Genomic DNA, 16,820 nt, shown 5'->3' with positions numbered 1-16,820 from the left:
CGGCATTTTGCCCCCTTGCCCCCTTCTTTCCCGCTCCCAAGCGCCGCAGAGCCTGGCACAGGGGCTGTGCTCCTGGTCCCTCGGGCCTCTCCCACAGCCCTCGGCACGGCTGTGGGCTGCCAGAGAGCCACTCCTCCGGCCAGGGTCGTGTGAGGGGGTCTTAATGAAAGTATGACCCATTCTGGTGTGTTCGGTGTGTGTTGTTTTGGAAAGCCCAAATGGGAATTTGTGTCTGCCTGAGCAGGAAACAGGAGTGATTTACACTGCTGCACCCTCAACACCTCTGTTTCCTGAAGCTGGACAGGCGGCAAGTGAGAAGCAATCCCAGCTCTGAGGGACCTAAAGTCTGACTAGAAAAGCCTAATGAAAGCTCAGCTCTTCAAGCATATTTTAGTTCAGAGTTATGTGATGATTTCACTAAAACATTTGTGTTTATATCGCCCCAGAGCTCCCATTGTTGTTATTGTTATCACGTTACTCAGGTCAGAGGTTGGCTTTTCTTGTTGGCCTGTGCTTAGCGCGGTGGGTGTGGATCAGAGCTGTTTCACTGTGATTGTGATCCCAATTTATTAATAACAGCCTGGGAGATGTAAAGTGAGTTGCCAGAATGCTCACAGGAGATCAGTAGTAAAGCTGGAAAGAGGAACAACCAGGGGAAGCTGATTCTATCACTGTAATTGCTGGGAAACAAAACAATTGTAAAACATCAATGAAGATTTAATTACATATTGATTGCTGCTAAAATGTTCCCTGGGTGAACAGGTGCTTTAATAAATCAGGATCAATTCCTAAGCTGTTCTAACCAGTCTTTTCTAAATGCAAATATTGACTTAGGGCCTTTCTATTCATTCACAGTTTTATTAACATGATTTTATTGCACAAAAATCAAGATAAAAGCTTGGCAAGGAAAAAGTAACAGGGGCAGTGTAAAAAATGCTCAGGACTGGCGCAGACCTTCTGCTGCCTAATTTCAGCCTTTTTCTTCCTCCTGTGCTCCAGAAAGACCCATGTGCAGGGAGTCCCCAGGGACAGCACTAATGCCACCTTGCTGTGTTCCCCGGGTGGCTGCCATGTGTCCTGAGATGCAGCACACACAGCAGGAGCTGTGCTACAGCCTCGGGGGGTGTGGGTACCTCGGCTGTCTGCTCAGCTCACACCCAGGTGTACCTAGGAATAGCTGTCTCCAGCTGTTAGCTCTGTTCCTGAGACCTGGAAAACTATCAGAAGTCTGTTTCCAGATAGGATGCTAATGCACAAACTTCATGTTCAACCCCTGAGAGTTTCTGTTCCAGAGAAAGCTGATCTCATTTAGTCTTGCTTAATTCTCCCAGAAACCCAGAGCAGATGTGACCTGAAACCCAGGAGGGCAGCCACAGGCAAGCAAAGGCCATGCTTCTTAAGAGGTGTGTCAACACTGTGACTTCTGAAAAGAAGAAGAAAAGATTGGATTGATTTGGCTTCACTTGCCACAGTTTGGAGTAATTTTTGGATAAAATATGTTTAAGTGTTCAAACTGAGGGTTAGAAGAACATTGTTCCTGTCAGGAAGTGGAAGAAGAGAATAGCAGATGGGAGATCTCTTTACCATCTCATGTTAAGGAAAGTGTTTCAAGGGCTGGAAATAATCGGAGAAAGATGTTCAGTCTTCCTTTTCCCCTGCAGTTTGCTCAGCAGCACACAGACTGTCGAGCAGGGCTGGGGTGGGGCTGGGCCAGAGCCTGGCCTGAGGCACCAGAGCTGACACTGGGGCATCTCTGAGGCTGCCCAGCCCTTCCCTGCAGAGCTGAGGGTGGGGTTGCCAAAGCCCTGAACAGCACAGTGTGTGGCCCGGGGGAAGGGAAGGTGGGCTGTGCTACCGTGGATGGCTCCACTATTTGTTCTGGGGTGGGCTGAAGGGAGGCTCAAAGGGCAGAGCACCCTCACTCCTGGGCAGATGGGAGCCCTCCTGAATGGAACTTGCTGATTATTTTTTATTCTTAAATTAATAGGTAAATGGTAAATTAGTGTTGAAGTATTAATGTACAATGCAGTTTTTAAATACTGCTTGCCACAGATACCCAGATGGGATAATGAAGTCTCCTTGTGTGATGGCTTATTGGCTTGCTGGCTGGCTATCTTGAAGCAGCCTGTTTTTCTGGCAAGGTGGCCATCTGATATAAAATATACACCTTCCTCAGGGATTACTGTGTGGAATCCCCTTTGCTGGGAAGATAGCAGCAAATTGTAAGATGCTAAGATGGGAATATGCCAAAGATCTGTCAGTCCTTCCTACAATTTATGCCTTGAACCCAAATGCCTGAGCTGACTCCAAAGACTCTTCACTTCTTTAGTGTCTGGGGTCAATAACTGCAGAACATCGCCATGCTTGGGATGTTGCAGCACCAAGAGATGTTTTGTTTGACACAGTGCAGCAAGCTCTTCTCCTCAGGCCTCATGCAAACAAAGTCACTCCAATTCCCGATCTCCCCCCTCACTGCAAACATTCCTGGCCTTGCAAGTAATTATTGTTCAGTTTTCTGGTGTCATACATTTGAACCCAAAGAACTCATCCCTGACATTCCAAGAAATTGCCAGTAGTTCTTGTTGTTCACTAAAAACTTCATGGTAGGCTGCAGAAAAGAATTAATAATTTGGGATTTGCAACTGACTGTCCTTTGAGAAGAAACAGCAAATCCTGAGGACTTGGGCCCTGTCTGTTTGGAAGGAAGTATTACTTGTTCAAGCTGTGTTTCTGTTTCCCCAACATTTCTTCCTGTTACAAATCTCAGTTAGCCATGGTGTGTCAGTATCATGTCTTGGACTTCTTAGAGGCTTAGAGTTGGCATTTCTGACTGAAAGTTATGTGCCCAACATTTAAGAGTGTCCCTATATGGGAGTTCAAAGTTCACAGGCACTTTATCCCATAATACTTTGCATTCTTCCAGTTGCAAAGAAATACTTATGGTGATAATTTTCTGTTATACAGAAGTCATATGATACATCCAAGTGTAGTCCTGAGAAACCTTTTCTGCATTTTGGCTAGATAAAAGTATTTATTACAAAGGAAACACAGATGTCTGCAGGTTCTGTACATGCAGGAGCCTAACATTTGGAGAAATAAATAGCTCTGGATCACACAGAGGAACCAGTACTGTTCTTTCTGTGGTAATGAAGAACAGGATATGTTGTAGGCACAATATTATTAATAAATAGTGAGCAATGCAATATGAATCTGAAATTCAATTTAGGATTTCAGCTGAAATTGCTCTTTGGAATTATAGATGGCAGTGAGTCTGAAATTGAATTAGAGTCCAAACAGGAACTGAGTCATGTGTAGCAATGGTCTAGGGAAGCACAGACTCACAGTCAGCACTGGGCAAAATATTATTGGCAGTACTATATTCACAGAAAAGAAAGGCATTTGGTGGATATAAATGAAATTTAACTGATCTTACAAATTGATATCAGGCAGAAAAATGGGGGGAAATGAAAGTCAACATTTACATCTATTGATTTTAAAATGGCAACTTTATTTTTATGGCTGATTCAAGCTGAAAAAAAATTATTAAAAGCTTTCATTAATCTGAACTTAAACATGATGTTTTGGAGGGGAAAATTTTAATATTCAGTTTGCCTAAGAACATTATTTTTACTTCTGAAATATCTCCTAAAATTCTATTTTAGTTTAGGGCAGGGAACCACAGTTTTCCCCTCAGTTCCTCAGTTTAGCCACTAAGCTGAAAGGTCCTTATTATTTTAGCCAAAATAAAGGCTGATGTTTTTCAAAAAGGAGGGGAGAGTCATTGTTTTAAATGTCACTAGCAATCTTCTCTAACAGAAGAGGTCAGTGTTGGGGGTCTAATTTCTGAGTTTAAATGGATCCCCAAAGGTTCAAACAAGAAATAGAAAAAGTACAGCTACAGCTGATGTCCATTTCTAGCCTTGCCAGGACTGAAACAGCGGCACAGATTGCCCAGAGAGGTGTTGGATGTCCCATCCCTGGGAATGTTCAGGTTGGATGGGGTTCTGAGCAACCTGCTCTAGTAGACGTCCCTGCTCATTGCACAGGGGCTGGACTGGATGGCTTTTAAAGGTCCCTTTCAAATCATTCTGTGATTCTGTGTTCACTTGTTCTTCACTGCTTTTCCTCATTCTGGGACTGAAAGAAAACCCCTGCACAAGACAGACATGATAGCTCTGGATTTCTAAGCCACAGCTGTGTTACCCTGGGTAATGTGCTAAGTGTAAAAGCCACATAGAGATAAATCTTTGGGACTGTCTGTAGTCAGGCTAAATTGATTAATTTCAGGAAAGTGTTTAAAATCCATTATAGAAGCTGTTAAATAAATAGAATTTTCAACCAGTAAAGCACAAGATGGGATTCTTCTGAAGCACCAGGTATTGTCTACAGTTAAATTGGTGAGCCAGTATCATGTACTTTTTAAGCACTACAGTAAGTTTATAGATTCTCTCTCTTTCATCTAAATCATCCTGTAAGAAATCCACAACCACACTGATTGTCTCCATTCCTGCCAATCTGGAAAGACTGGTCAGAGAAGGCAGGAAACTGAAAACCAGGCTACTTCAGAGAAGAGCTTGACAAGATCATATGTCTTTACATTTGTAATATATTGGCTAACTGCTGACTCCCAAATAAAATTATATCAGACAAAAGCTTAGAAGAACTGTGGCTTTGGGTTTTGGTGGAAGATAGGGTGAGTAGTGTCTTTTTACATCAGCCACAAGGCATTGCAACTTTTTTCTGGTTTCCTGGTGAACTTTTTTGCATGGTTCTAATGATAGGTCATAACTACTTTGTTGAATGTTTCAGTGACAGTAAACACAGCAAAAATAATTGTCTAGAATACATTGTTCTTTAAAACTCTCTCGCTAGTTTAGGAAAATTGTGGCTAAAAACTGTGGCATTTGGATGACCTCCCTTTTGCTGTTCTCCAGCTAATACTAACACTCAAATCTAGTATAAATAAAGGCAAACATTAGTGATAATAAACTCTCAAACTCAGTCACTGGTTTGTTTATAGCTAGGTTGGTACTTGAGGGATCCAGTGAAATTTAAAAGGCAATAAATTGAAACAAACTCACTTGTTTTGGAGGCTGTTTATGAATCCTTTTAATTTGGTGTCATATTTATTTGGGGAAAATTAGATTATCCTATTCATTAGATGCTGTGGCCAGTGATGAATGGAACAACATTCCACATCAATGGCATTAATTGAATCCTCGCAAGCACAGATAATACCCCTGCAGGAAACAGGAGAAGATGGAAAAGTTCTCCAAAGTAGGTCTGCAAATACTGCAGGGATGAGGGAGCACTACTGGACAGCCAAGATAGTTGGCAGCAGTTAAATGCTTTTCATTTTTATGTGAGACTACTTAAAGGGTGGTTACACTCTTTGGGCATACAGTTAAAATTGATCTCTGTGGTGCTATGGGCACCATGTATCTGACACAGGACCAAGGAGGGAGTACAGGTCTCCTAAGCTGCAGGCTTGTGCCATAACTAAAGATTTTGCCTCAGGGGAAATTTATTTCAGAGGGAAACATAATCAAAAAGACTGACAGGCCTTTCAGCAACACTGATTTAAATCTTGGGTTTGTAAAGATACCCCGATGATTTTCTCCTAGCTCATCAATAATACATGCTTGGGTCTGTTGAGGATTTCTCAGAAATGTGTCATTCTTCCAGGGAACATGTCCTGTTGATAGAGCCATAAGCCACTGCCAATTAATCAGGGCATAATGCACTGTTCAAAAATGAGCAGGAGCTTTTCATACCAGTCCTCTTCGATTCATGCCTCCGCTCTGTTTCATGCCAGTCCTCTTTCAGATGAACAGCTGTTTGATATGAGCAAATGACTTTATTGCCCATGAAAGGTGAAAACCAGCCTGAGACATTGATGGGCTTTGGTACAAAGAGAGTAGAATCTTCATCAAAATCTCAATTTCCTGCTTGCTTCCTATGGAAGAAGCTTTGCTCTCTCACATCTCAGTAGTACAAAGTAGTGAACAGTGGCAAACTAGGTTGAAGCAACAGTGCCCTGAATGTATGGGATCTCCCCAAGACCCCTGATAGTACCTGTGAAGTCCCTCTATTACTGGTGCATCCTCCCCATCACTGATGTGCTTCCAGTCAACAGGCAAGGGGCAGGTGTCCTCAGCAGTGTGTGCACCTGAACAGTTCACCTGGGAAATTCAGGAACAGTAGTTGGAGGGATTTTTCCTAAAGATTCTGATCCATGTCCCAAACAATCTTGCTGGTAAAACAAGAGCAGGAGGGCAGCACAAGTCAAGAATGATGATTACTGATGCTTAAAAAAGGAGGTACCAGAATAGGCCACTGGGAATAGTGGTGACCCTGAGCTCTCCCACAGCATGTCTTCTGCCACAGGCAGAGGGCTGGAAGGCAGGAAGCAGTACCTCATTTTACTGAAGCAGAAACACTGGGGAGTGACCAGTTCGGGGTCAGCAGTGGAACAGCTGGGCTTAGGATGCAGTTCATCAGAGCCCCAGACAAATCACCCACTTGACAACTCCATGCTTCTCACTGCTTGTTCTGGGTTATATATTTTTTCTGACCTGCACTCTCAATATTGCAGACCTAAGAAATGCTCTCAGCCAAGGTCTCAAAGAGGTTAAAGCAGTAATATCCAGAGAGGGAGTAACAGGGGCATCTATAAAACTAACCATTTCAGAGCACTAATTTCATCAGCAAGCTAATTGCAAATATCGTATCTAAGACCATTTCCAGCCATCTGCAGGAAGGGAGTGTCACAGTGCTTGAAAGGCATCTTGTATTTATGATTGTGTCTTGCTGATACATAAATCTGGCACAGTGAATTTTTGATGTCATTATGATAATCATGCAGAAGAAACTGACCTTGCTTGGGAGATATTTACACACCACCTTTATTGTGGTATCTCAATAATTCCTTGTGTGTGTAAAATCCTGCTACATTTCACCTCTGTTTTTGAGTCTTGAACTGAGTGAATACAGAAACTATTGCTAATCCCTACAGCAGGACTTGACTGTGCCTCTTATCATATGGTAAAACTGTGATCCTGCAAGGAACAAAACTACTGGGTCCAAGGCTGATACTCTGCCAAATTTATTTCCTTCTTATTGTGGTTCCAGGTAAATATTTATAGTCTCAAACCATTTTCATCAGACTCACTCCTGAGGTGACCTGAGTGTCAAAGGGACCAAGAAAGGGTGTGTGTCTGTGACCCATTCTGAGTAAGAACAGCAGCAATGTCAGGAAAGTGGAAGTTTGAGCTGTCCCTTTGCTCTCTGTAATCTGTGTAAATTGAAATTCTCCCTTCCTAGAGCTGGAGATTGTGACAGGCACCAGATCTGCTTTGCTGGAAGGTAAATAATAATAATATATACAGGGCAAGATTCACTACTGGGTACAGTTTGTTTTGGTTTTTGATGCTCCCTGAAACAAGCAATGATGTTTGATCTCTAAAGGAACCTACCACCCCATTGGACAGAGAATTTGCCCTTCAGTCTACTAGTCTACTTGGAACCAGCTCTTGATGCTTGTCGCTCCTGGGAACCAAGTTTTGATGTTTTGATTGTCTCACATAACTCTAAACCATTTGTATCTGTAACCAATGCTTTTCAGAGATTTGCATGTAGTGTATAAATATAGTTTGCTTACCTTTTTCCTCCTGTGAAAAGGTGACTTACAAGGACCTGACATGTGAAGCTACCTGATGAGGTGGGAATGTAACAAATAACATGCAAGCTCTCCCTTCCACTTACCTGTTAAATAGTTATATGTGTGCATACAGACTGGAGGTTTTGTGAGTTATGAGCCAAGGAACTTGGAATCTGATACCAGCACATGTCCTACTTTGCAACAGCTAGCAGCCTTTTAAAGAGCAGCCAAAATTATTTTTACAAATACATGTTTGTGAGTCAGTTTAATGAAGGACATTGTCTCACTAATCCTTGTTATAACACTTGTTATGACACTTCCCTCACCTGATGATCAGTGGAAACATTATATTGTGAAGTCTTAAAAAATTTGTGCTGAGACTGACGTCTTTCCAAGCATAACATTTCTGTCTTGAAGACAGGGTGAAGTTATTACATCCAGGCTTAAGGCTAAATAATCCCAGGGGTCAAGACTGAGCTTGCAATGTGGTTCTTAAAATATTACCCATTTGCTTCTAGAATGAACCAGTTGAAGAAAACACACTTCTGTTTCTTGATAATTTTAGCATGCAGCTATCAGTGAGACCTTGATCTTGTGTGTGAAGAGAACAGAAACCTTACCCCAGAAATAGCTTACTTTAGAAGCATTTATTAACATAACAGTCTGGACTCCAATCCTGATAGATTATTTGTCTGGACAGATTCAATGCCAGGACTGAGCACTATGGATTTTTTCAAAGTTCTCTTGGATTTCTGGGTTCCATTTAACATGTTCTTGAGATCATAACCTATGGTTGGAGCAGCGAGCTGCACAAAACTTTCTTCTCCCACTGACTTTAATAAGAGGTGTAGAAGCTAAGCACCTCTAATAAATAAATGTACATGTATCAGGTGCTTGTCATAGTAAATGGACAGAAATAGACACTGAATCCCAGCATTTTGAAGGGGCACAGTTGGATCTCTCATTGCAAACCCTGGCAGATCACTGGGTCCTGCTTTTCTTATAGTCTGTGTTTTGCCTGCCCTATATGCAACACAAGATCTGTACTATTAAAAGCCTAAAAGATTTTCATGCGAATACAAGGACACAGTCCTAGAGGTATTTTCCCACTTTGCAATCTTGACCATGCTCCAAGAGCTGAGCCTCTCTTGTCTGGGGAGCTGAGCCTCTCTCATTGTTTAGGGCAGAGGCTGGATGGTTATGCAGTATGAAGTCTGCTTCTCCTGCTCTGATGCTGCTATGACACAGGCCATGTGATCAGATGTTGCTCTTACCTGTGGACACCAGAAGGTTTTTTAACACTGATGTGTTAATTAATTAAGGGTGTCTTAGATCTGTAGTTGTCAGATTGGAGACACTGGTGACATACAAACTGTGACTAGATCATAAACTCTGTATGTCTCTGTATGTGCTCCTCCCAGCGGAGATGATCCATAGGGATGACACAAGAGGTGAGACAGGTTGAAAACAGTTAAAATAAGCAGCACACAGTCACTCAGTCTCCATGAGCAGAAGAGTAGAACCATGAACACAAACTAAGCTTTGCCACCTGGCTTAGCACCAGGCCTCCCAAAATCTGAACCCAGCTCACTGAAAAAAATAGAAAGCCCAGTTCATGCAGGCTGAGGTCCCAATTCAGACATAAAGTTTCTTCTAGTCTTTTGCGCCCCTTCCCAAGACAACCACTGTAATAATATTTCTGTCATAGCAGCAGGGGGATCAGGGTCCAATTTTCCAAAGGTGTATAAAGCAGGAAGGAAAATTTGCCTCAAATTATGAAGCTCTAACAGAAGTCTGTTAAGGAAAGGCCTGTTAAAGAAAACAGGCATTAACTTTTCTATTGTAGTAATGAAAATGTTAGCTTTTGTCTGCCCTACAAGAGTGCTATTGATAGGACAATACTTTGACCTTTATACTGTGAGACAAAACACTGTTTGGAGAAAAAAGCAGCAGATTCACCTGATTAGTGGACAGCATTCTTAAGGTTAATTCCAAATTATGAGGTTCCTTTGAAAACGAGATCCTGAGTGAAGGACAAAATTCACAGCAGTCATGGAATCATTTAGCAATTAAAATCTAAGTGGAACAGTAAGTGGAAAAGGACCACAATTTTGACAGAACAAGGGTCATTTGTAACACAGATGCACTTGCTGTTTGTAGAAAAAACAACCTGCTTGTTCGTGCCTGAGCTCACAGTTCAGAATGCCTCAGTGAAATGAAGAATGAACTAACCTGCTATGTGAACTTCAGGATGCTTCAAAATTGCTGAGACCTAGGCAGGGATGGAGCTTTGGCCCAGCTTCTCCCATGATAATGAATTGGCAGAGTTTGCACAAGGGAATCCGGTTCCATTGACTCTGATGGTGTTCTGCTGCTTTAGAGCAGCTAAACAGCCGCTTTTAATTTAACCAGATGTTAATTCCCTTAGGCTGGGCAAGTCCTTACTGCCTGGAAATAGGCTTTTTTACATAAAACATTCTTTCAGCCTCCCCTGCTGGGGTAGCTCCACTTCCATCTGTCATAATCTTTGCCCTACATTCAGGATTGTTACAAGGTTTTATTACTGCTTGCAAAATACTGTGCTATGTTTCACCAAAAGTAGCTTTTCAAGAACACTTGATTGCAGTTTATTGTGGACACCTGGGTATAAAATCACCACCTGAGGCATCAGGCCATGGAAAAATGTAACTTTGTGTAATTCTGTCTTAGGTAACTGATTTAAGGATGGTAGGGAGGGTCCCATGTGACTTGTCCTTGGTTTCTTTTTTTTTTAAGGAAGTGGACATGAGGCTGACAGGTAAGTTGTTTGGGAAGATTAGTCTGAAAAGAAGCAGGGATAGCTGCCATATAGAAACTAGTTTAGCCTTTGCTACTGAAGTGCATTTCCCCATGGTGTTGTTATTGTTGGAGATCTAACTGGAAGTTCTTTAATGTGTTGTTAATGTTCTGTTGATTTGGGTTTTTTTGTTTTTTGGTTTTTTTTTGTTTTGTTTTGGGTTGTTTTTTTTGGGGGTTTTTTTGTTTGTTTTGTTTTGGGGTTTTTGTTTTTTTTTGTTTTGTTTTGTTTAGGTTGGCTTGGGGATTTTTTAGTACCCTATACTGAGACATTTATTACTTATAGAATTATTCATCTTGTGCTCTGGAATCAAGGTGTATTTCTATATAAAAATAAAAAATTTTCTGCTTTTACCTGAAGGGAGCCGGAAGCAACTGTTGTGAGCTGCCTGAAGATTTATGTTAGTTCCTTAGCCTAGGCTAGTGATATCCTAGGAAATATTGACTGCAAGCAGCTTCTGCAAATGTGTTAATTTTTTTCTCTGTAATATGTCACTGAAGGACATATTAAGGCATGGAGAGTTAGTGACTTGGAGGCTGAAATAAAGGAAGGAGACTTCAGTCAAGGCTGGAATTGAGATTGCAGCAGTCAGCCAGATATGACAACTACCTGGCAGCAGAGCACAGGACTTAAAGAGCTGATCTATTATCTGTCATCTGCTAGAGAAGCAGATAAGATTGTTTACTGGCTAAATAGGCTTTTATTCTGAAAGGTTAACATGGTTAGAAGGTATCTCAACGAAAGCCTTTCAGTTTCAAGCCCAGACTTAGCTGTTTTTTGTATTAACATTGCCCTTTTACCTCAACTGCTTTTTCTTTCTAATTTAATTTGCCTGGTGCAGGTACAAATGTCAATTGCATCCTGAACAGTGAAGCTCTTTTAATCATTTTTTGTATATAGATTGGCTGTTTCTCTGGTCCTACTAATCTTACTTTGCAGCCTGTGCTGGTTTCTGTAGATATTTCCTCAATGTGGGTCTCTGTGTTTTACCTCATGTCCTTGTATAGAGTCACTCTTGGCAGTAGTTGCAATTATTTTGCTCTACAACACATCCTAAGGTTGCATTTGCACTTCTGAGAGCAGACTTGTATTGGAAGCTCAGTGCAATGCTGAGAGGACAAGGTTGTCATCCTCCTCCAGCAGTGCCAGCAACCCTTGGTTTCTTCAGAGGGCACTATTGTGTTTTAAAATGGTACCTCAGAAGTATCACAGATGGGCATCTCTCTTGATATTGTGGAGAGCAGTACCTCATTGCATCTTGTGCACTTACCTTATACATACTCCTGAGTTTATGCAAGGGCCACATTCTGCTCCTCAACTTTACAGTGTCTAGCTTAAAAAATCTACATCTCCACAATATCAAACTAATATTGAATTATTAATAACATAGTATCTATATGCCCTCTCTATAGCCCTCAAATGCTCAGACACAACAATAGCAGCACAATAAGGAAAGAGGTAGGGAGTTGTTTTATGTACTTTCTGGAATAATGGTTTGTGATGGACTTCACCAATTTTCCTGTTCAGTGATAATTTAACTTATGCTGATAACTGCTAACACATATTAATTCAGTTATTGTCAACTAATACTTAGGGGTATGAGTTTCATGTTAATTCCTTGTTTCTGCTCTTTTGTCATTAGGAAGCCGAAGAAGGGTAATTTTAATAAGTAAATCTATTTTTTTATATTTGGTTATTCAACTCTTATTACTTACCAAGAATCACTCAACATCTTCTCTACAGTGCTCTGTAGGACAAACTACAAATAATTAGGTTTTCCTGCTCCAGTGTGATCAAGAGAAGAACTAAGCCAGACAAATACAATTAGGCAATCTGGAGCATGAACAGCATCCAAACCACACAATCGGAATTCCCTCTGGCACAGCAGTGCTCAAAAAACATGCCATACATTCACAATAACTACAAAGGGTCAGGAGCTCAGCTTTACAGCTCATTGGAGAAAACTGACTTTTCACACTTGTTCTGCACTCTCCTTGGTATTTTAAGTCGATAAAAATTCCATTGTGGCAGTATAGGAATCTGATTCTTTTTTCAGAACTTAGAAGGCAAAGTTCAATGTGGGATACTTTTCCTCCATTAAGTATGGAGCTTAAATATTTGTTAGAAGCTTCTATAAAACACCCTCTTTGGTGAACTTGTGATAATGGGAAGCCTGCAGCAATTCTGCTAAGATCAGTCAAAATACTTCATCCAAATGATATGCTAAGTACCTTCTGCTTTATCATAACATTGTCTGCATTGTCAGTATGGGGCAGAATTTTTCATTTATCTGCTCTGAAAGCCTGTCCAGTTCTACTGCACATTGTTAAACAGATGTTGCATTTCACCCAAGAGCTGGTTGTGTTTCAATACTGGATAAAGTGGTTCCTGTAAATAAGGCTTGCAAAATGCTTTCTGTCTGAGCAGAACTATGGGCCAGTTTTTATTACATGCTATCATTATAATTATAGGATCTTTTGCTTAATCAGGATGTGCTTAATTAGGATAGCCATTTAATTGGGACATCTCCCAAGGAACCAATTTAGCTAATGTTATTAGTACTATCTAAACAGGGCAGCTTAGGAAAAAAATTGCTTTTAAAAAATAGGACCCCATCAAAAGGAAAGATAACCTGGTGTTTTGCTGGTCTAATGCATCCAGTCCATTTCTCAAGGAGCTGCAGGGATGATCTCCTCAAAGTACAACAAGACAACCATAATCCTTTTGTTGTGAAAGTATCAGACGTGACATTCACTCCTTCTATTGGCTTCCACCTCCTTTTACCAGAATACTCCAGTAAATGAGATCCATGAACTTCATATTGTACCCAACAGGAAAAAAAATCTGCCAGATATAAATGGCAGAATGGAAAATGCTGCCAGATGTTAATCTTGAAAGTGTTTGCAAGGATATGAAATAAAGCAACAAATAACAGGTTTTGAAAGGACAGTTGCTCAGATATTCCTAATAAAGCTATTGGTCATTGAGGTGTTTTATTCATATTTTAGTAGAAAAAAAAAATCTAGTTGTGCTATCTTAGATTTTGGAGTTAGTATCCTTATGGTTATACATTCAACACTATCCAGTGAGATAGTTCCACTAAACAAAATCTACTGTTTTAAGGAAACAGAATCATGCAAGTTAGGTCTAAATTTCAATAAGTTCAAATGTAGTATATTTGGTAATAAAATTTAAAACTCCACAGTTGTCAGCAAGCTAGTGTGATCCTAGATGGGCAGTATGAGCCAGCTGCTGAACTAGGGCTGAATTCTCAATATCAAATACTAGTGAGAAACTTGGACTGAATGAAAGCTAAGTAGTGGAGAGACTTCCAGTAGGTGTAAATCAGTCACATCTCATTGCAATTTCTGCAGACCTTGCAATTGCTGCTGGTTGTCATGTGCTGAAGGTTGTAGCTGAAGACAGTGAGATGAAGCAGCAGTACAATTTGCCTGTGCACAATGGCAACACTGGAACAAAGTTGGCCAGGGCAGTGATGGAATTTCCATCCATGCAGGTATTAAAATCCCCACCTAAGCATAGTCCTGAGTATCTTGCTTGTGGCAACCCTGCTTGAACTCAGGGGTTGGACAAGGTAGCATCAAGAGGTCCCTTCCCTCTTCAGCTGCTTTGTGTTTCTATGAAGTTTCTGATAACAGTCTCCTCAGTATAGGTAAAGTACAAATCCAGACACTGTGCATTTCCTTAGGCAAAATGTTGACTTTGGTGGTAAAGCTCATCTAAGAAGTCATCTAAGACTTTCCTCTGCTTTTTTATTGCATATAAGGTCACTGTCTCTATTTGTGATGATAAAATTCTTTATAGGGTCACTGATTAACTGGATCAATGATAAGACAAAGTTAAAAATGACAAACCAGAGTTTTAAAATAATATATTTTAAGTGTTATTTTTAAATGCATGCCAGTTCAGCTATGCAATTCCCAGCTCTGCTGGGCTGTGCTGTCCCAGCCCACAGGATAATGAACAAGTGAGTGCGGGGAAAGCTGAGAAGAGACCAGCATGATGCCTAGATCCATCATGTATAATTGCACACTGACTTTTGCTGTCTCTTGCAGAAAGCAGGACGATATGTTATCTGATGTTAACTAACTGAAAAACTCAGACCTCTATCTTCAGCTCACTGTACATATTGGGTGCTTTTCTTATGGAGATAGAGCATACAGAACCTTTCCTTTTTTTAGGTGCAGCTGTGGAGGTCTAAAAATAGTTAACCAAACAAGAATTAAAATTGCATTAAAGCATATCTATTAAGTTCTGCACAGGCAGGTGTTCCTCAGGGGCTAGGTGGTTAATTAGTACTACAGAGCCTGCAAGAAATAAACTCATTCAAACCAAGTTAATTATAAAATCAAGTGACTCCCCAAGAAGGGGAATCATTTTAATTGTTCCAGTTGTGTGATTGCCCATACTTTTTTAGGTCACCTTGTACATCCCCATATCTTTTCCAGTGCTCTTACCCCTGAGTCTATTCTGGATTGAACACGCTGGAGCTGCAGTTTTCAGAGCTCTAGGTATGGTTAAGGTGGAAATGGATTATTGATTAGTGTGCTGGTGTAGGGCTGGGTTCAACAGCTGCTCAGATACAAGCTCCCTGTGTGACTTTAGCATGTCACATTGGAGCTGAGTTTAATATTAGATTTAGATGGAGCTTGGGCATCTACACTCCAAAAAAGGATCCTCAAAGCTCTGCCTAACCTTAGACCTCTGCTTTGTGTCATTCCCTCGTCCCTCTGAAATCCTGCTCTGACCACTTGGGAATATTCTTGGTTTTGTCACCACTGATGAGCCATTCACCTTCCCAGAACCTGTTGCTGCCTGCAGAAAGGGATCTGCCACACCTGTGCCTCCCAAAACCCTGCTCCATCAGGTGTGCATCAGCACTTTGGGCAAGGTCATGCTCTTCGCTGACTGGACTGCTGAGCAGCTGATGTATGGGCATGTGTGTAACCCCTTCCTCACTTCCCTGCACAGCTTCTGCAGCAGCAGAAAGCTGTAGCACACATAGGTGAGCAAAATTATCAGCCTGTGTCTTCAGGGCTCTGAAAAGAGAAAGGTAAGGCATGCACCTACTTAATTTGTTAGTGTATTCTGTTCTCAGAAGTTAGTTATCTGCACATCCCTGCTGTCTTGTGTGGCAGAGTAGGTCTGTGGCTGTGGCTGCACTGAGCCTGTGTGAATGTCCATGCATGTCCTTGTGGCATAAAGGAAAAAATGCAGTGGTGTCCAAGCTCATGTGCTCCTGTAGGTGGAAATTAAGTTAAGTTGCCTATACTTAATTTCTGTGTATCCTCACAGCACTGGGAGGCCTGGAGTTTATTGTAGGAGATAACTGCTGCTGGCAGTTATTTACAATTGAAGCATATTAACAGAGGATGCAACACAGACATTCTTTCCTAACAAAGCAGTGATTTGTAAACCTCTATTAAAACAGTTGACAGTGTTTTCCTGAATGGATATTATAAATGCTATTAAAAAAAAAAAAACAAAAAAAAGGTTTGATAAAGAATGGATGTTCCTGGAAGCTGGTACCACTTATTGACCCCATACCACTTATTGACCCCTTAGTAATTTGTATTTAGTTATAAAAGGATATATTAAACATTGTTTGCTCTTAGTATAAAATAGGTGATTGCTGCTGATAAGTGTGCTTAAAATAAGCACCAGAGTGGTTCTTTTCATTCCCTACCTTTAATAACAGACTATACAGACACAAGTGAATGCAGCCAGTCAAGCTCATGGCTGAATCATAGCAACAGCATCAATTGATTTGTTTCCAAGTCTAAAAAAAAAAACTAATAAAGACTTTGCATGATCTCCTAGATACAAGAAAATTATGGTTAATGTCTTAAACCTCTCCTTTAAACTCAAATACTCTCTCTGTGTGCTCAGATGCTGCCTTCTAGCTCTTTCAGGTGAATTCTATTTATAAAAATTGATACTGAGTTAAGCTGGTTGAAACAAAGGCACGTTCCTTCTTATTAAACTAAAGACAAGCTATCAGCAGCTCAGAACTGCTGCCGGCCATACCATTTACCAGTCACAGCAGTGCACTCCTGTGTGTTTTGCAGTGTTTATCATTGCTGTTCCTTTTTGTTCTGTCTAGTGAAACTAATATGTTGACCTAGGAAGTATTGCACCATAGAAAATTTAACACCAAACCACTCTTCTTACTCACATAATTTGAAGTAAACATTTTTTTTTTACTTCATTCAACCTGTTTGCAGAATGAGGGACTATTTTTTTGTCTTTGTTAGTTGTTGTTTGAAATTTTTCAAAATAAAAAATCCATTTTCTTAAAGACCT

Source organism: Taeniopygia guttata, chromosome 6 (assembly GCF_048771995.1).
Source record: "Taeniopygia guttata chromosome 6, bTaeGut7.mat, whole genome shotgun sequence".
Taxonomy (NCBI): Eukaryota; Metazoa; Chordata; class Aves; order Passeriformes; family Estrildidae; genus Taeniopygia; species Taeniopygia guttata.
This window is presented reverse-complemented; position numbering follows the sequence as displayed.